Source organism: Oryctolagus cuniculus, chromosome 12 (assembly GCF_051225735.1).
Source record: "Oryctolagus cuniculus isolate XC-2025 breed Fujian yellow rabbit chromosome 12, ASM5122573v1, whole genome shotgun sequence".
Lineage (NCBI taxonomy): Eukaryota > Metazoa > Chordata > Mammalia > Lagomorpha > Leporidae > Oryctolagus > Oryctolagus cuniculus.
Window position 1 is genome coordinate 85690714 of NC_142878.1, and position 21016 is coordinate 85711729.

At 45.4% G+C, this 21016-nt stretch overlaps 1 protein-coding gene across 42 annotated transcripts in view; it reads left to right on the forward strand.

Annotated features, from left to right (window-relative positions):
* The window catches only part of TLN2 (talin 2), a 479276-nt gene that overhangs the window by 184946 nt on the left and 273314 nt on the right, over positions 1-21016 (forward strand). For 37 of the 42 annotated variants that reach the window (XM_070054308.2, XM_089310520.1, XM_070054305.2 and 34 more), the window contains one exon: positions 16427-16505. The exons of the other annotated variants lie outside the window; for them this stretch is intronic. The gene's annotated coding sequence lies outside the window, so the exon portion shown is untranslated. The remainder of the gene's footprint in view (positions 1-16426; positions 16506-21016) is intronic. 42 annotated transcript variants of the gene reach the window in all.

A 21016-nucleotide genomic window follows, 5' to 3' on the forward strand; every position in this document is an offset into this window, starting at 1 on the left:
CGACAGCCCATGCTTCTCGGTCCTCATCCCACATGCGTCTTTTTAAGGGCCCCTGGTGCATGCTCTCACCCTCTTCCTATACCTCAGTGTTTGCTGGGATAGCCACCTGCCACCTGCCTGCCTGGCTGCCTGCCCCTCTCCCTGCAGCTCTTCCAGCCTGAGAGAAGAGCACTTGGGGTAGGAGAAACTGCCCCTTTTTCTCTCTCCAGGGGCTCCTTCCTCCAGGAAGCTCTTTGTTCCCTAAGCTATGGTCTCTCCTTTTCCTTTTGCTCCTTCCCTTCAGTCTGCAGTTTGCCCTGATCCCCAAATCTCTGAACAACAGAAGGAGCTCTCCCTGAAACCCTGGGGCATGTTCCGTATCATTCCATTTTACAGATGAAGACACTGAAGGCAAACTGCTGGGCACAGAGAACGCTGGTGCATGTTGGAGGCGGGATGGGAGCTCAGGTACCCAAGTGCTCCCACATTGCTTTCACCTCAGGTCAAAGACAGGGAGGGGGAGTCCCCTCGGAGCCCCTTCTCAGCGCAGGGTTCAGGAGCTTTGAGACTCAGTGGAACTGGAGGGACTGCTAGTGGCAGACACTGGAAGCTGTCGGCTGTTTAACTCCCTCCTCATCTGGGTGCCGTCCATCTTCCCTTCTTGATCATGGATTCTGGAGGGACTCTCCACTTTTGTGTCTCTAAGAACACTTTGTACATAGTTGGTGCTTAATGATAGTCTCCTTATTTTGCTAATAATTATTAGCGTTTAACCTCAATTTGGAAGGCTTTTTAAAAAATTTTTTTCTGTGTGTGTATTACCATTACTTTACAGTTTGCTTAGATGAGTTATAATACTTTCAGATTTGAGCTCCAGTTTGTATATAATTTTGTATTTCTAGAATCAGGACCCATCAACACTGTATTAGATCTCAGTGTAGTTTATGATCTGTGGTATTTTAGTTGTAGATGTAAAGATAGGTGACAGATCCTAATGCTAGCTGAATGCCATGGGTATCATTCTTCGACTCACTCTCAGTGAGGTTTTCCTCCTGGAGAGGTAGAGACGTCTTCCTTTGGCCATTTGTCTTGATGCCACAGAAGGAGGTCACCCGAAAATTGGGTCTTATGTTGAGTTGGTCTGGACCAGTGCTTCTGGGATCACCTTGAAGGAAGAACTGGTGTTTTCATAGATGTTGATATGCTTCGGTAAGATCCAATGAAAATGAGATGGGTGGAGAAAACATGTTAAAGTTTGGCACATTTTTAAAAATGGGATGTAACCTATGTACGTTACTGGATAACATTGCCAGAAAAGTTTCCAAAATGTTTATCCTTGATTGCGGTAGTTGCACCCTTGCAGATCAGTCACAGGCTGGTATAGGCCATGCTTTGGGTAGCCCTGGGCTAAGTAACGGAAGTTATTCTCATCCATTTCCATGAAGTCACTTTATTTATTTATTTTTAAACCAAGTTGAGTCCACTCTCCGGTCCCTGCTGGCCGTTAGGAGACTGCTGCTAGGAAGCACCCTTGAGTCCCTCGACCTTCAGAGGCCAGGCAGTAACCTGTGTGTGACTTACCTTTGAAAGGACAGACATGGCTCAATGATCAGATGTTTGTCATCTCAGCCACAGCAGACCACTGCAAGGCAGGTGAGGGGCCCCTGGGGCTTACTGGGGAGTGCCCAGCCCTATTGTGTCTTGTGGGACTGTGGCTTTGAATGTTTGCTCAGCTGTGTGGAATGAAATTCTGGTATCCTATGTCAAATCAGTGAGACATAATTTTGTGATATTTTGATTGTTAGGTTAAAAAATTAGGATCAGAATTGCTTTTGGAGTAGCACAACAGTTAAATATTTTGACTCTCGGTCTGGAAGGGTCTATTGTCATGATGCAATATTTTTATGCTTAAGTGGCTGTGGATGTCTTACTGGGGCACTTAATATTTAAATCTTAATGATAATTGGCAGAAATTGTGGAAAGTATACAAAAGAATTCAACAAAGAAATCCAAGTGAATTAATTTTTGTTTTAGAGTCATTCAGCTAAGACTATTTATGGTAACTGACATGAAGCATGCTTATGATGCTGTGAAAAGAATTAGAATCTAGAGGAGCAGCATTCTCAAAGTACATCATCAAATGCATGTATAATTTTTAAATCTCTGTAGCTTCATTAAATGAGTAAAATTTTAATACTTTAACCATCTCAAAATATAATGAACCTGAAAAGCATTAAAAAGCATTAAGGGGATATTTTATTTATTTATTTGTTTTTGCACTAAGACTTTGAATTCAGCCACGTACTTGGTGCTTCTCACACATCTGATTTTGAAATGGCCCCATTTCTGGTGCCCAGTAGCTGCATGTGGCCAGTGGCTGCTAGAGAATCGCAGTCCACCAGGAGGCAGATAATTTACCTAATTCTTTGAGTAGTTTATATTTGAACTATGATTGGGCCCAACATGACTTTAAAATGACATCACTGTTAGCATGAACCCTCCAAGGAGGTGTCCCTTCCCCAGAGGCCTCTGGCCAGCTGTGCGGGTGCCTTTTTAGTAGGTGAGCCTTGTGAGGGCATTGGGTTTTCTCATTCGAAGGCCAGGGAGGGAGCCCAAGAATTGCTTTCATTTGTGCTACCAGGAGAGACTCAAGCAGGACGTGACTTTATATTTTTTGCTTTTCATTTCAAGAGATTGGAGAGGAGAGAGAAGAATGATAATGGGATGATTCTTCCTTACTCCCCAAGTAACAGGGTGCCAGGAAGGAAACGTGGTCCTGGGAAGACTTAACTATTTGAGTATATTATATTCATTCTATTTTTGACAAAGAGCAAGCAGGGACTAAGTTATTCAGGGTAGGGAAACTGGGGCTGGCAACCACAGACATAGAAATATTCAGGACAAAAAGGGGAAACAGAAAGGCCTGGTTGTGTCGTGAGGCCAAGAGCCCTGGAAGGCCGGCTGGGGCACAAGGGTCCTGTGTTTGGCTGTCCTCTGCCCTGAGTGACAGCTTGGATGGGAGGTGTCCTGCCCAAGGTCACCCAGCCAGCCCCTGGACCATCAGGGGTCGTGACAAAGTCACCTATGCTTGCTATGTGCAGCAGGGACAGAAAATGAAATCACTGTAACTTTATTTGGTAAACATAGAATCTGTGTTTTTTTTTCGCCCCTGACTCAGTGAAGGCAGCTTTATTGTGCTTTTTATGATTAAGAGTAATAATTTTTAAAATATTTGTATTTTGAGTTTGGCACTGTGGCGTAGTGGGTTAAGCCACTGCCTGCAATTCTGGTGTCCCGTATGGGTACCAGTTTGAGTCCTGGCAGCTCTACTTCCAATCCAGCTCCCTGCCAATGTACCTGGGAATTGCTGATGCGCAAAGGATGGCCCAAGTACTTGGGCCTCTGCACCCACATGGGAGACCAAGATGAAGTTCCTGGCTTTGGCATAGCACAGTCCCAGCCGTTGTGGCCATCTGCGGAGTGAACCAAAGGTGGAAGATCTCTCTGTCTCTCCCTCTCTCTGTAAGTCTGCCTTTCAAATAAATAAAACTGAGTATTTTAAAAAATTTATGTCTGAACCATATCATATCTGATAATTGCTTCAAAATAGTCTCCAGAGAGGGTTCAGGAGGAAATAGAAGCCAGTGTGGATGCAGTAAGATTGGCTGTGAATTGGTAACTCTTGAAGCTGAGGGATGGGCACCTAGGGGTTCATTATAACATCTTTGTTTTGTATACATTTGACTTTTGTAAAGCAGAAGTCATATCTGTTTGGCCCATGAGGTTGGAAAGAAAATAAATTCTGAAATCTCATTACCCACAAGTCACTGCTGTGAATTGGAAAACACTGGTAGAAAACCATCCATGCAGGTGGGCCTTTGGCCTACTGGTTACAAAGCTGGTTAAGATGCGTGCATGCCGCATGGGAGTATTTGGGTTACTCTTCCTGAGTTGTCACCCTAAGTCTCTTCCCCTACTTTTGCTACTCTGAATTAGACTTTTTTAAAGCAGAAGTTGTATTTCCTCTGGCTTCTGACGTCAGCTTCCCCTGAATTCAGACTCCAGGAATTAGCAGTGATGGCACAACTCATTCCATTGCAGGATTAGTTTTCGTGGCTCTGGCTCCAGCTCCAGCTGTTGTAGGCATTTGGTAAGTGAATCAGCAGATAGGAACTGTCTACCAAATACATTTTTAAAAAACTTAAAAACACAAAAAAACAGTCTTACATGGCACTGGGTCCAAGAATCCCCTTGGATTCCAGATCCCTAAACACCCAAGCCCCTTGTATGAAAGGGTGTGGTATTTGCATATAATTTATATACATCCTCCCAAATGTTTTCAATAATCCTAGAATACCGCAGATGCCTAAAACAATGCAAATGCTGTATAAGTAGTTGTTCTGTTCCTCACAGATAATAACAAAATAGTTCACACTTTAAATATTGACACGATTTTTCATCTGCAGTTGGTTGAATTCATGGATGCAGAAGCAGCAGATACAGAGGACTACCCCTACTGAATATTCTACACATTGAAAGTGCCTTAGAGAGAGGCAGGAGAGGAGTGAGTCCTGATCCTGCTGTCATAGTTTGTTTATTTTTAATAAAAAAGGGAGGGATCTTCCACCAGGTGATTCATTTCCCAAATACCCGTAATAGTCAGTGCTGGGCCAGATGCCTGAAATTCAATCCAGACCCAAGTACTTGAGCTATCACTGCCGCCTCTCAAGGTGTGCATTAGCAGGAAGCTGGAATTGGAAACAGAGCTGGCACACAGTCCCAGGCAGGATTGTGGGTATCCCACGTGGTACGTTAACCATTGGGTCAAGTGCCTTCCCCTTTGGCAGAGATTTTGTTCTAGTTAGAGAACCAAGAGATTACAGGCAGGGAGCAGAGGAAGTCAGTGTTGGTTGCAGGTGTGTTGTGCTCGTGTGGTCTTTGCATCAGCCTGTGTGTGCAAGGAGACCTCTCAGCTGCCTGTCAGAGAGGAGCCAGCCACCCAAGCTATGCTTACACTCTCAGCATGTGTGAGAGGGAATGTGATGCCCTGGCCTGGGTGACCCAGCAGTGTCCCTTGTTTGCTGTAGTCTTATAACCCTGTGTGGAACAGGTGTTAGAAAGAACACAACATAATATCATGAATTAACAAATTAGAGAAACCTATAAGACCTATGAAAAATCAGAGTGCCAAAAGTAAGGGAAGAGACTTAGTGACAACTCAGGGACAGGAGGGAAGTGACACAAGGGTAATGGGTATACTGAGTGGAGGAGGCCGTACACTAGTACAGTTTACTGGAGGTGGGCATTTGGGTTTTGAATGACATGGACCTTAATCAATATGCAGAGAATTGCTGTCTGTGTGAGGAAAGAGAGGAGGGATTTTTTGCTTTCTGGAAAATAGGCAGGCAATTTATGAAGACCGGGTTTCTTGTGCTAGGAGATTGTAGGGCAGCAAAATTGCTTTTGAAAGATGCGCTTTGAGGGTTACAATAGTTGCTAATCAGAGCCAAGAGGTGACAGATTCTTATTTATCAAAGGGAAGAGTCCATGATTTCCACATTATGTATACCTGAGCATCTGATTTGGCCTTGTTTAGCCAAACCATTGTCTGGGATGACCCCATCTTCTAGTTCATGATCTGTATCTAAGGTGGCTAAGGGGCTAGAGAAATTTCACAGTGCACTTTGACTCTTTGTTCCTTTGGCTTGATGTTGCAGTGCATCGGCTCCCAGCAGCCAGGCAGGCAGGCTCTGAGGGTTGGGGATTCCGTGGTTGTGGGTGATCCTAGGTATGTGCCTCTACATCTTCTAGCTGTAGCCCCACAGGTGCTCGGGGAAACCAGATGTTTTGTCACTTCAGGAAGTCAGGTTGTCTTAATATCCATCCACTGGTTTGTTTCACTAAAAGAAGCTATTCCTGGGGTACTAGTGTGGAGGAGTGGTCCTCTTGTTCAATGTCAGGGCGGTATGGTAGTGAGAGTGGGACTAGTGGAGGGTGCACCTTCCCAGGGTCAGCTCTAACAACATGGAGGCGTGCCTGTGCAGCGCCTGTTTCACCTGTGTGCTTGGATAGATGCAGATGATCTCCAGTTGGGGCCCCCGCATTGCTGCTTCCAGAGCTGAGCCAACTTGTCACTCTTGACCTTTCTCCATAGTTGACCTGCAATGGTAAGGGACTCCATATAAGGGTACTCTGGGGTCATCTGCAACACGACATATTCTTTCTCTGTATGCTTTTTTAAAATTGTGTATTTTAGTAGACTTGGTTTTGTGGAGCAGTTTTGGGTTCACAACAAATTTGAGTGGAAAATGCAGAGATCCCATACATGTACTTCAATCTCACACAACGCAGCCTCCCCCATGATCAGCATCCCATACATGTGCTTCCACCGTCCCTCCTTCCACGATCAGTATCCCACGCATGTACTTCAACCACCACACACACAGCCTGATCAGCATCATGCCCCAGAGTGCCACATTTGTTAGTGCCTCAATCTTTGTTGGCATGTCCTTGTCATCTTTTTTTTTTTTTTTTTTTTTTTTTTTTTTTTTGACAGGCAGAGTGGACAGTGAGAGAGAGAGACAGAGAGAAAGGTCTTCCTTTTGCCGTTGGTTCACCCTCCAATGGCCTCCACGGCTGGCGTGCTGTGGCCGGCGCACCACGCTGATCCGAAGGCAGGAGCCAGGTGCTTCTCCTGGTCTCCCATGGGGTGCAGGGCCCAAGCACTTGGGCCATCCTCCACTGCACTCCCTGGCCACAGCAGAGAGCTGGCCTGGAAGAGGGGCAACCGGGACAGAATCCGGCGCCCTGACTGGGACTAGAACCCGGTGTGCCGGCGCCGCTAGGTGGAGGATTAGCCTATGGAGCCGCGGCGCCGCCCGTCCTTGTCATCTAAAGTCTATAGTTCACAGGAGGGTTATTCTTGGTGTTGTACATTCTGTGAGTTTGGACAAATATATAAGGATGTGTGCCCACCATTCCATGTGTCTGAGGACACGTGTCCACCATTGTAGAACAGTTTCACGGCCCTAACTGTGCTTTGTTATCTGCTTAATTACCTTTTCCCCCTAGCCCCGGTCGGCCGTGGATCTCTTTACCATCTCATCATTGAGCCTTTTCTGGGCTATCACCTATCTGGAATCCTGCTTGAAGTAACCTTTTTAGACTGACTGCTTTCGCTTGGTAAATGCGTTCAATTTCCTTAGTGTCTTTTGGTGACTTGCTACCTTGTTTTCCCCAGTCCTTGGTGATGCCACTGTACACTGTGCCTTCTTGCTTTCTGCAGTGCAACTTCTCACTGCAAACCACCCTCTGCACAACGTTCTCACTCAGTGGATGCTAAGCAGCACTCCAGGATCCATGTGTGCCAGCTTCTACCATCAGTGCTCTGTCTATGACTTGTGTTCTCCCAGAGAAGTACATGAGTGAATAACAGGCATGCCCTAGGGTTTAAGGATGGGAAGAGTTTCAGGGAGAAGTCTTTCTTTTCCAGTCTCCAGTTGTTATACCTCAGAAAGCCATGTTTGCTCTGGAGATTAGAAAGAAGGCATAAATATGGAAGAGTATATTTCCTTAACAGAAAGCAAGCCAAACCTCAGGTTTGTGGAAGAAGGGTGTGAGTCACTGCCCAGTCCTGGAGACTGGGAGGCAAAGGAGAGCCTTAGCTGGGACCTTGAAGCCTAGTGCCTATGTATCTGCATGAGCACACACACGTGTGTGTGCACACACACATGCCTGACTCCATCTCAACTCAGAGCTATATCCTAATATCTTGAGGACCCCTATACCTGTCCTGCTTCCTTACAGATACTACTCCTACAGATAACGTTTGTAACTTCTTCAGACTGTTCCTGCGCGCTTATTGTGTTAGGAACTGGGCTTTGAACTGAAGATAGAAATATGGGAGAAGCCACAGTTGTTGCCCTCCAGGAGCCCATGAGCTAGTAAGGAATGTAGGTACCTGATTAGATGATTTCAGTGTACAGAAATGAAGGATCCAGTCAATGAAGTTGTCCTGTAGCAGGTGTGCCTCGTTGAGCAGTGGGATGAGTGCAGGCTTGGGAAGGCTGTTCTAGGCTTGGAGGAGTGGACGTCAAAGGCCTTTTAGGGGAAGCAGTTCAGAGGGTGCAGGACATGGGGAACGCTGGGGCAGTGGTGCCAGAGCACAGACATCCAGGGCAGGTTATGCTGGAGGGGAGGAGATAGGACAGCAAGGCCTGCAGCCTGACAGGTTAGCCTGGATTTTGTGGGATCGAGGACCCAACTCAAATGAGTGTCCTGGCTGGTTTACCCTGGTGGTGCAGGGAGGCTGGCAAGCCACGAACTGGGCAGCACTGTGGTAGTAGAGAAGCCTAGAGCCCAGCCAGAAGCTGGGATCGCCTGTTAGGAACACCCTGGCCACACCCTGCTTCCTGTGAGGATTGAGGGTACAGAGGGTCAAATTATTATCATTTTCTGAATGACTTAGGAAACATTAGGAACTATTTTCCTGCTTTTTGCTCTCCTTCTGCCTTAAAAAAAAATTCATGTTTTTCTAAAATGCATTGCCAGATTTTATCATAGTTAATTGAGTTGAACAAAAACATTGAAGTTTGTATTTGTTCATTTGGAGGTGCTGGAACATCCCAGTTTAAACATGATGTTCAGAATATTAACTGTAAATTAATAGTGTCAGATATTTCTTGATATCTATACTCCATGCTGAGTTGCTGGTTTTTTTTCCCCCAGCACATCAGTGGTGCTGACTTTTGTGGAGTAGCCTCTTCTAAAAAGATGAATGTGTTTTTTCTCTCTTCTCTCAGAGGAGATCCTCTGTATAAATCTGATTAATTGAAAATTCCTCATTGTTTGAATGTTAGTTAATTAGGCTTTTATTGGAAACAATGGTCTGCAGTGATACACTTAATAAGGTGGTTGGTCTAGAGGCAGAACGTTTGTTCTTGCCCAAAAGTCATAAGGAAAAATACTTTTTCCACTTTCTTCCTTTTTGTCCTGGGCCTTGCAAAGAGTGGAAGACTATGCTGGGATTAAAATGGGAGAAAGAAAAGTTCTTAAGAAAAGAGAAAAATAAAAAAATTTAGAGCAAGCATTTCTAAGTTAATTTAAAACATACAACTATGGGATGAATGTTTCGGCCAGTTCAGGAAATAACAGGTTAAAAGATGCATTTTTTTTAAGTTTTTTTTTTTTTTTTTAATGTATTTGAAAGGCAGAGGGCAGAGTTAGAGGGAGGGAAAAACAGAGAAAGAGATCTTCCATCCTCTGATTCACTCCCTAAATGGCTGCAACAGCTGGGACTACTGAGTCAAGCTGAAGCCGGGAGCCTAAAACTCCATCCTGGTCTCCCACAGTGATGTCAGGGATCCAAGTACTTGGGGCCATCTTCTGCTTTCTCACGTGGATTTACAGGGAACTGGATCAAAAGTGGAGTATCTGGGACTGGAACTGGAATCCTGGCATTGCAGAAGGCAGCTTCACCCACTATGCCACAATATTGTGCCCAGTGATAGATTTAAGAATGGTTTATTTCTTCATTCTTACTCGTGTGTTCATAAGGCCAAAATGTATGGAACATCCTTGTACTTGGTCCATTGAAGTACTGGGGATGTGGCACTGTTTCAGGCAGAGTCCTTTGTTCTGATGGAGTTTACATTAGGCAGATAGATAGATGGAATTTATTTTTATTGTAAGTGTTCATAAAATTTTAAGAGAATTACAGAAGAGCAAGGAATTCACGGCATGTCTGATTTTTGTTATGAAAAGCGTTACATGGACTGAGCCCTGTAGAGCAGGATAGCACTCAGTTGTCCTCTTAGAGAGCACATGCTCCACGCTGTTTTGCATTAAGATTATCTGCACCATTAAATGATCATTCTCTTAGTTACTGAATTGTGAGTATAGTGGTCTAGTGCCCCTTCAGCAGTCATCTACAGGAAAGAACAAATTGAAACATTATTTTCCAAAGTGTTGTGGGGGCATTTGGAACAGAGAGAGAAAGAAGTCTGTGTGCAGATAAGGTTGGAGCCCTTCTCAGAGTCGACATTAGCACTTTTAAAGCATCTGAAATGCTCTGCATTAGAGAAATTCCTTTAGTTTGCTGAAACTGACATCTTTTGTATTTCCACTGAGAATCTGTTTTGCACATAATACCTCTTTGCTCTCAGGATGCAGGTTTTAGAGGAGTAGAAAGGGATTTCTGGAGCTTTCCTATAGGGTCTCTTTTCTCTGCAAAAGACAGGGAAGAATATCGCTTGTCATCTTTGAGGGATATCACTGCTGATGCTGTCTGCTGGTTCTTGATTGTTCCCTTTGACCTTGGTCCACCACCAAGCCTGTAGCAGATAAGTCATCGAGCAGAATCTGTGAGCAGAGATTTGGGCATTCCCCTTGCACCTTCTGGCCTAGTAGATGTTGTGACCAAGTAGAGCTGGACTCTGTTGGACTACAAAGGAAAATGCTCTCACGATTTCAGCAAAAGCAGATGGGACAAGTCCTGGGCAAGTGGTCAGAGTTGGGGGACATTGGGGGAATTTTGCTTTCAGACGGTCTCTCTCTCTCTCTCTTTGCCTCTTTCCATTGCTATTACAGAACTCTTTGATTAATTTCTTTGCTTTTCATGTTTTAAGATTTTGAGTGTCAAATGTTAGTGGTAACTTCAGGCCCAGGGTATATTCTGTGCGCCTGTAGCTAGATGTAGGGGATTTTCTCCACTTGGGCTGGCACTTCTGTTAACTCTGGGCAACAGCAATGCTTGGGATAGTGCCCAGTGTTCTGATTTTGATGCTGCGCAGGTGGGTGCTAGTGTAAAACATGAGTGTGATGTTGTTCTGTCCCCTGCTTTGAATGAAATGTGTTCCAGACTTCTTAGGGTTTGTGGCACATATTGAGGTTCTGTCCTATGCATCCTGCGGCTTCTTCAGATTCCCTTCAACTTGGACCCACCTTCCTGTGGGAATTATGCCAAGTGAAATATGGAAAGCAAGAATTCATAAAATTCTCACAGTAGAAAAGTGTTTTGTACAGCCACAATCAGATTTCTTTTTTTTTTTTTTTATAAACTGAGAATGCATTTTGCAATCTTTGTTTTTTAAGTTTTGTTTATTTGCAAGGCAGAGTTACAGAGTGGCAGAGAAAGAGAAAAAGAGAGAGGAGAGAGAGGTCTTTCATCCGCTGATTTATTCTCCAAATTACTGCAACGGCTAGACCTGGGCTGATCTAGAGCTAGGAGCCAGGAGCTTCTTCTGGGTCTCTCATGTGGGTGCAGGGGTCCAAGGACTTGGACCATCTTCTACTGCTTTCCCAGACTACCAGCAGAGAGCTGGATTGGAAGGGAAGCAGCTGGAACTCAATTTGGCACCTAAATGAGATTCTGGCACTGCAGGCAGCGGCTTTACCCACTATGCCACAGTGCTGGCCCTACCATCAGATTTGTTAATAGACGGCTTGTTTCTTGAGTGCCATTAAGATCATAATATTGGGGCCAGCGCTGTGGCTCACTAGGCTAATCCTCCGCCTTGCGGCGCCGGCACACCGGGTTCTAGTCCCGGTCGGGGCACACTGGGTTCTGTCCCGGTTGCCCCTCTTCCAGGCCAGCTCTCTGCTATGGCCAGGGAGTGCAGTGGAGGATGGCCCAAGTGCTTGGGCCCTGCACCCCATGGGAGACCAGGATAAGTACCTGGCTCCTGCCATCGGATCAGTTCGGTGCGCTGGCTGCAGTGCGCCGGCCGTGGCAGCCATTGGAGGGTGAACCAACGGCAAAGGAAGACCTTTCTCTCTGTCTCTCTCTCTCACTGTCCACTCTGCCTGTCAAAAAAAAAAAAAAAATCATAATATTGGATATATCTTTTATTGAACACTTACTGGTTTCTAGGCATTATGAAGAGAGACCTTCACCTATAGTCTGTCATTTCATTCTCACAATAGCCAAAAATAGCTAAAAGTTCCCCTCTGTGCCCTGGTGTTGAGCAGCTTTGTACCCAAGCAAATTGGATGTGCTCTGGGATGCAGAACGAGTTAAGTCTTGCAGGTGGTGAGGGGGATTTTCAGCAGTATGTTCTGCTGACTTTGGGCTGCACCTTCCTGAGCCTCTTGGATACTCCAGAAAAGGTGCAGCATGCACGTTGCCAAATGATTTCTCATAGGATGATCCAGAGAAGGTTACTTTAAGGCAAGCTTGCTTTCAGTAACAAACTGCTAGTACCTCTGAATCCATTCCTGTTTGCTTAAAAAGACCTTACCCATGTTTACTATAGCATTTTCAGTAGTTAGGTATGACTGCAAGGAGGCATGTTGCTCTGTAGACTTGATAGGATCAGGACTGTCAGTGAGGTTCTGCTGTGAGCTGTTCCCATCCTTGCTCCCACTGAGCTGAGTGACCGCAGAGCATGGCTGATTGTATTAGCTCCAGTACCTCCTTTAATCCTTACAACACCCCCTTTTGTTGGGATTACTACAGAGGAGGAACTGATGTGCAGAGAGTTTAAGGCACGCTGAGGCCAAGGGACAGTTAAGTAAGTGGTTGAATGAAATCAGACACTTTTCTCTTAACCACTGAACTGTCGCCTTCCCTGTATGCAACACTTTGTCTCAAAAATCTTAATGCATCTCAACTTTATCGTGAACTTGATTGGCATGAAGGAGGGATCTGAATAGAGAGGCCAGCAGCTGGCGTTGGGTGGTCCGTGGGGGTCTCTGGATTGTAGCCTGTAGTCATAGATACACTTAGTCCCTGTCAAGCCTCTTGATAGCTCATCTCTGAAATTAGACGGTGGTTCTTGTCCTTTGTCTGCCCTTCTTAGGGGCAGGGGAAGCCACTAGCAGATGAAGGGGGTTAATTAGGTTTGTAATTTATGTCCAGCCCACCTATGAAAGGATTTGTGAATCTGTGAAGAATTATGACTTTTAAGCCAAGCTTATAATTATGATATTAGGAGGATACATGTATTACATGAATCTCCGCAACCTTTAAAAATAAGGAGATGAGAAGAATCAATTTGGCTGGAGATAAAGTGAGCATAATAGGATATGTCTCTGTATTTTATAATTGCAATAGAAAACAATCTTTTTGTAGATGATGTAGCCCAATAAAATAAGTGATGAAGTGGTTAAACATATAGTGGTGAATATTTTACCCATTGGAATGGCCCATGCGGACAATTAAGTCTCCTCTGTTTTTATTATCTTTCAGGTAGTCTCTTTGTCAATCCCCTTGTTAGGAATAATTATTTCTGTCTCTTTAAATAGTGTCTTTGCCAATTTTGTACTTGTCGCTCCCCGTCTTCGTGGGGGAACGACACAAGACCCTGCGCTGTTCTTTCGTCTGCTCGGCCCTCCCCGGGTTTGCCGCTGGTTCCCCCCGGGTTGGCTACTATCCCCTCCACCTCCGTGGAAGGGCAGTTCCCCCTAGCCACACTCCCCACCTCCGCAGGGGAGCGGCACACCGCCGGCCGGCTCTTCTCGGGGGCTGCACAGGTGTTCCTTCAGCTAGATGTTCCCCATAGATGTTCCTGGTGCATGCCGTCTCTCTCCTCCACAGTCCTCCTCCGCCAATCCCAACTCGGCTGCCCACACGCCGAGTACGCTGCTCTCCTCCAATCAGGAGCAAGTCCTACAGTTAATTGGTTGAACTGGAGGCAGCTGTGCGGAAGCTGTTTACTTCTCTCCCAGCGCCATATTGTGGGAGAGCAGATGCACAGAATAAGTCTTAATTCCAGTAACTCAGTCTAGTCCGGTTGCTCCCCACAGTACTAGCTCTGAGCTTTTTGCTTCAGTTACTTTAGCTGTAGGTCAGTGAGAAACATTAGTTGTGTGCAGTAAATCTTCATATGACCACAAGGTTTGCTACTCTGTTTTCAGATGGAATGGGCTGGTTGAGAAGATGGAAAATAGACACATGTTAGCTGGGATTTCTTTGGACACAGGTAACAGACTTGCCTGAGCTGCCTTGAGTCATACAGTGCACCTCAGAAAGGAGGCACTGCAAGGAGGCTGCAGTGTCGTCCTAGGTAGCTGAGGGCAGGGATGAGGCGGCCCTCAGGAATGAGCTAGGGGTGAGGAAGGGAGCTCCCTGGAGCCATTCGTGCCAGCACACATGTAGCATATGTGCTCATAAAACAAGAGAGGAAGTAGACAGAGAAGGAGGGTAGGAATTTATGTAGGATTTTATTGAAAACTTAAACACAAGATTTAAAAAGTTACACTGTGTTTCTTTAGGAAAAAAAGACATACATTCTGTAAGTTGAAACACTACAGGAAAATGAAATCTAAAATTCTGATAACCAGGATCTACTAAGAATTTTAATAAACATTCTTCTAATGTCTCTCTGGACACTCACGAACACACACATGGACTCATTCTACGCGTGATTATTTACTTGTTTCATTATCCAAAGTTATTGTAGCTGTCTTTTCCTAATGGTAAGTCTAGACGTCCATCTTCTTCAGTGTGTGTAGTATACTTAATATGTCTCCTATTTGCAGGCCTTTAGAGTCATTTGCCTTCTTTTCTGCTGTTATTACAAATGATGCAGGGTCTGGCGCTGTGGCACAGTGGGTAAAGTCATGTAAGTACCTGTACGAGTTTGGGGTGCTCTACTTCGAATCCAGCTTCCTGTTAACATGCCTGGGAAAGCAGAAGAAGAGTAAATAACTTACTCCTTGCTTACCTACTGTGTGTGAGTTGTTGGAAGGGGATTCTTGAATCAAGTGGTCTGCAGGTGCCTACGCTGATGCGGTTGTCCGAATGACTACAGACTGATTTTCCCAGTTTATATTCTCATCAAAAAAGTGATCGTAACATTGGCTGTTGTCAGTCTTTGGCATTGTTACTAATCTCATTGGGGAAAAATAAGAGGAAAGGAAGAGAGAATGCTCCCATCCACTGGGTTCAGTACCCAAATGCCAAATACAGTAGCTGGGTCTGGGTCAAGCGCAGAGCCTGGAGCTGGAGTGCAATCCAGACCTCCCATGTGGGTGGCAGGAACCCAAGTACTTGATCCATCACCTGCCTGATGGTGTGGATGCTGATGTCCTAACTTGAGTATTAACAACTTCTTCTTCTTCTTCTTCTTCCTTCTTCCTTCTTCCTTCTTCCTTCTTCCTTCTTCCTTCTTCCTTCTTCTTCTTCCTTCTTCTTCTTCTTCTTCTTTTTTTTTTTTTTTTTACAGGCAGAGTGGACAGTGAGAGAGAGAGACAGAGAGAAAGGTCTTTGCCATTGGTTCACCCTCCAAAGGCCGCTGCGGCCGGCGCACCATGCTGATCCGAAAGCAGGAGCCAGGTACTTATCCTGGTCTCCGATGGGGTGCAGGGCCCAAGCACTTGGGCCAGCCTCCACTGCACTCCCTGGCCACAGCAGAGAGCTGGCCTGGAAGAGGGGCAACCGGGACAGAATCCAGTGCCCCAACCGGGACTAGAACCCGGTGTGCCGGCGCAGCAAGGTGGAGGATTAGCCTAGTGAGCCACGGCGCTGGCCGAGTATTAACTTCTAAGCCAAGTCCTCACCCCCCAGTATTCTTTTTTATGTGTATTTTAATTTTACCATTTATTTATTTTAGAGTTTTCAAAAAATGTAGATAGCCAAATGCCTCAGTCTTTGATAGTTTAAGATTTTGGTGTGATGCTTGTAAGGACTTCTCCTCTTCCTCTATTATTAAACTACTCGGATATATTCTTCTGGTACTCACAGGATTCCAAGTTGAATTTGTGTTGAGAGAGAGAGACCTAGATTTTTCCTCTTCCTAACTAGCTAACCAACAGCATCTATCAAGTATCTTCTCAAGGCTTCCTAGAGTTCAATGCATGTACGTGGGTCTGTTTCTAAGGAATTCTGGGTTCTGTATCCAGATGTTGATTGTTTCATTGTTCCATATGTGTTTTCTGACTGTGACTCCTGTTGGTGAGCTATGGCTGTGCTGTTTTATTGACTTCTACCATGGCTTACTGTCCATCTGTGGAGTAAGGTGTCGAATGGTCAGTTCTCAATGCCTCTGAGGACTGAAGTAATACAGGGCAGTATAGGGAAATGTGAAAGAGGAGCACACCTGAGGTGTGCTAACTTGAAAAACAATCAGTGCAGTGCCTAGGATTTTTGGTTTAGACATGGTGGGGGTAGGTGCAGGAAGGGAGATGTATATATTTATTTTTTGTTGAAATCCAAAGCCATTAAAGCATTCCTTCTACAAGGAAGGGAAAAAATGTGTTTTGCCTCTTGGCCAACAGTAACATAATTTTGGTCTTCTAAATAAACGTCTTGGGATGTCAATTCCCTGTTGGTAAGGAAAATTCCCAGCCCATGTCTTGAGGAGGAAATTCATTGTTTCCTGAGTTACTTCCTTTTGTGCTTATTGTGGGGGAAATGACCAAAATATATAGATTGAATTGTTAAAAAAGGTCAACAATGAAGCAGTCGTCTGTAGCTTTACTTGATTCCAGTGTCCTCTCACTGTTTTAGGTATTCCTGCTGTGGCCTTCTCGCTTGCTTCAAGAATATCTTCGGGGAAACCGGTCCTCTACATAAACTGAGCATTTAGGTGAGTCTTTTGAAAGAGTACCTTATTCATATCAGTTGCCAGCCCCCTGCCTGGAGACAGTTATATAAAGTGTTGAAATGTTGTCTGTTCTGCTGTCCTGTTTAATCTTTACCTTGTTCTTAGAAGGCGGGTGTGCAGAGTGACTGTTGTATTGTTTCCGTGGCTGTTTGGTTTTTCTACCTTGATGCTTCTGGGGTAATGGTAGGGGCCTAGAAGCAGAGTTGAATAGCTGGCTTTTGACCTTACTGGAGCTTAGCGCATGAATTCTTATTCATTCACACCTGTTTGCTTTATGCATCTTGTTGTTGTTTTTGTTGTTGTGGAAAGTGAAGGTGGAAGGAGAAATGCTGGGAGAATTCAAGTAGAAACGCACAGTAGTCTTTGAACTGAAACTGTTGAGTGGGTCCTGGTGCTCTCTAGGGTTGGGAGACAGTTGCTATAGCCTGAGATCAAGGAAACTGTAGCTATAGATGCTTGGTTTTCCCCTCGGGTTGTCCTGGCTGGGATTGCCTCATCTCAGGTAGTGTGGGCAGAAACATGGAGAATCATCTCTGGGTCTTGGGTATAACTGGGTTAGAGTCTGACAAGGTTAGAACTTTGGATTCTGTTACTACTCTCAGTAGTTTCATGGCTGTTCCTGTCCAGCTGCACAATTGGAGATAGGTTATTTAATGTGTTAGCCTCCTTGTCTTTTGGAAATTTGTAGCTTGGCCTAGCCTGGCTGTTAACTCATTTCCAGGTTTTATGGAAGAGGGAAATTATTTTGGGACCAATATTTTTAAAATTTCTGAATGTTTACAGACAAAATTGATGATTGTTAAAGCTAGATGAATGCAGAGGTTCACGGTGTAATTATATACTGTTGTCACTTTTGGGGATGTTTCATAATAAATCATTTTCACAAGATAACTACCATCTAGCAACATCATGTCATGAAAAAGGAAATGTGTTATACTAACGTGGTAGAAGTGTCATGAATTCATCTTTAGTGGTCCGTGTTTGTCATTATGAAAGCACTCTTTCTTTCCCCACTGTGACCAGTGATGCTTGGCCACAGATTAACTGTCACCATTCTGAGCAATTGCACTTGGGAAGTACTCGCCATAGCTGCTAAGGTTTCTTTTGCCTCTCAAATTGTGTCATTCTTTTGCACTAAGAGGTTTTCTTTACCCATATGCCATCTCTTTCCAGAAATGCAGCAAGAGCTAGCATGGTTGAACTAAAATAGGTCAGAGGTTGTATAGAAGCAATGGTAGGAATCCTAAGGAAAAATGGCCCAGGGCTGGTGTTGTGACACGGTGGGTTAAGCCGCCTCCAATGCCAAAATACAGTAAGAGTGCTGATTTGAGTCCCATCTGCTGCACTTCCTTTTCAGCCGCCTGCTAATGGCCTAGAAAAAGCAGCAGAAGACGGCCCAAGTGCATGGGCCCCTGCCAAGGCTTTGGCCTGGCTCAGTCATGGCTGTTGGGGCCATTTGGGCAAGGCACCAACAGATAGAAGATCTCTGTCTGCCTGTCTGTCCCTCTCTTTCTGTAACTCTGCCTTTGAAAAAAAGAAATAAGAAAATCTTAAAAAAATGAAAAAATGGCCCATTTATATGAGCATTACATTTAGCTGTAAGTCACTCTTCAGTCAGGATGAAAATGAAGAGTTGGCTGGTGCTGTGGCTCACTAGGCTAATCCTCCGCTTGCAGCGCCGGCACTCCGGGTTCTAGTCCCGGCTGGGGCACCAGTTCTGTCCCCTCTTCCAGTTGCTCCTCTTCCAGGCCAGCTCTCTGCTGTGGCCCGGGAAGGCAGTGGAGGATGGCCCAAGTGCTTGGGCCCTGCACCCGCATGGGAGACCAGGAGGAAGCACCTGGCTCCTGGCTTCAGATCGGCACAGTGCGCCGGCCTGCCGTAGCAGCCATTTTGGGGAGTGAACCAACAGAAGGAAGACCTTTCTCTCTGTCTCTATCTCTAACTCTGCCTGTCATAAAAAGATCTATTAAAAAAAAAGAAAATGAAGAGTTAGTGTTTTAAGTAGTCTGATGAAAGCATATATAATGTTGCACTCCCACCATGGTGGGGCAGCCCCTTAGGTAGTATTTGACGGATAAGTATCTGCCTGTGTTAGGAGCGTGCTGATAGCTGGGCGTGAGGTGAGGTGATGGCCAGACTCCAGAGAGGCCTGATGCAAAGCCTAAGTGTGAGGAGCTCTTGGCTTGGGTGGAGGTCAAGGGCACAAACAAGATCTCTAGAACAAAGGGTGGTAGGGTCAGATGCACGTGGGATAGGGAAGCACCATCCTGTTCATGGATCATGTGCAGCCTCCTGGGTTGAGTGTTGGTCCTTGAGGACCGGTCTGGTGGACCAACTCTGGCCACAGGACCTGAGGCCCAGCAAACAGGAAGCACATTGGATCTGTGCCTTCCTCAAAGTGTCAGGTCTGCAGGTAGTCAGCCAGGTGGATTCTGATGCCATGATCTGCAGAGAATGAAAACCCATGCTTTCTCTTGACTTCTCCTTGGCGTGGGGATGGAGTAATGGACTGAATTATCAGGGCAGTGAAATGTGAGGAGGAAGCAGCAGGTCCACCCAATCCAAGAAGCCTGCCCAATCCTGATTACTTCCGAAAATCCCTGAGAGTTGGCTGTGGTCTTGATGGGAACGTGGCGGTTTCATCCTTTGGAAATCCTCCTTTAGTGATTTCAGGCTTAGGTTTGTTTGAACATCCCTGGTTTCTGAGAAACTTGAATGAAACTTGACACATTTACCTGGTTGTTTTCTGTTCTGCCAACCCAACGGTTGGTTTCCTGCCTACTTGGTGTGCTTCAGTTAAGTTGCCTTTACCCTGGGAATATTTATGCCCTGCCCTTTTTAGGAAAAAGTGACTCCAAGAAACAGCAGAAACATTTGTCTTACATGTATGGGAATCTGAAAGATGGCCTGAAATCCTGACATTTCTGAAAGTATAAAATGTCATGAATAAGTGCTGGCAAGAGCTTGTAGCTTGACATAAACCAGAGGGAAGAGAATTGTTTTAAGAGACTTGGCTCAGTCCAAGTTTGAATAAAACTTAATAAATGAAGAGTGTAACCAATCAGTCATGTTCTAGAGCCTTCCAGAGGACCTGGACATTCTGGATGAGATCTTGAAGTGATGAGTAGTTAAGAGTTTGAGAGCCGGCGCCGTGGCTCAATAGGCTAATCCTCCACCTTGCGGCGCCGGCACACCGGGTTCTAGTCCCGGTTGGGGCGCTGGATTCTGTCCCGGTTGCCCCTCTTCCAGGCCAGCTCTCTGCTATGGCCAGGGAGTGCAGTGGAGGATGGCCCAGGTGCTTGGGCCCTGCACCCCATGGGAGACCAGGAAAAGCACCTGGCTCCTGGCTCCTGCCAGGATCAGCGCGGTGCGCCGGCTGCAGCGGCGGCCATTGGAGGGTGAACCAACGGCAAAGGAAGACCTTTCTCTCTGTCTCTCTCTCTCACTGTCCACTCTGCCTGTCAAAAAAAAAAAAAAAAAAAAAAAAAAAAAAAAAAAAAGAGTTTGAGATCACCGCGCTTCACAGGGAAAAAATATGTGGTGCTATAAAGCTCTTCTGTGTGTGTGTATGTGAGCAAGAGATTGATAGTGTCAAGGAAGGAGAAATGATTTGTTTAGCATTTTACATAATGTCTTGTGATATAATCTGGATTTGAGAATAAATGTGATATTCTGGATCCCTGGCAGGCTTATAAGAAAAATATTTTTAGACATAATTCAAATGAAAAACATTGTTTTTGGCTCTCTGGGAATTTTTAGTACCCATTGCTATTTAGGGAGGGTGTGAGATTCAAAGCAGGATCTATGTAGCTATCTGTCATGTGCCAGTCATCTGTGCCAGTCATGTGAGGACTGTGACGTCAGTAAAGATACATTGTTCCTTTTTTCCTTTTCTTTATGAAAAATGCAGTCCTTTATGCACTTTTTTTTTTTTTTGACAGGTAGAGTTATAGACAGTGAGAGAGAGAGACAGAGAGAAAGGTCTTCCTTCTGTTGGTTCACCCCCCAAATGACCGATATGGCTGGCGCTGTGCCGATCCAAAGCCAGGAGCCAGGTGCTTCAAGCACTTGGGCCATCCTCCACTGCCTTCCCGGGCCACAGCAGAGAGCTGCACTGGAAGAGAAGCAACCAGGACTAGAACCCGGTGCCCATATGGGATGCCGGCGCCACAAGGTGGAGGATTAACCAAGTGAGCCACGGCGCCAGCCCCTATGACTTCTGTCTTCCTGCCCATCTTCATGAGCTGGTTGCACTGGATCACTCTTCTTGTTGACTGTAGATGCCACCTGTTACCCCAGCCCCACTACCTGCAAGCTCTCTGAGAGACTGAGAGTCCCTATCAGCCCTGTGTTCTTGACCAGAGTCTTCTGACCTGTGGTCCTTACTCTGTTGTCTCTGCTTAAGAAATGCTTCAGAACAACAATGATAACATCCAGATGATTTTTCTTAACTGAACTAACTAATCTGTGCTGTAACAGGATGCTGTTTCCTT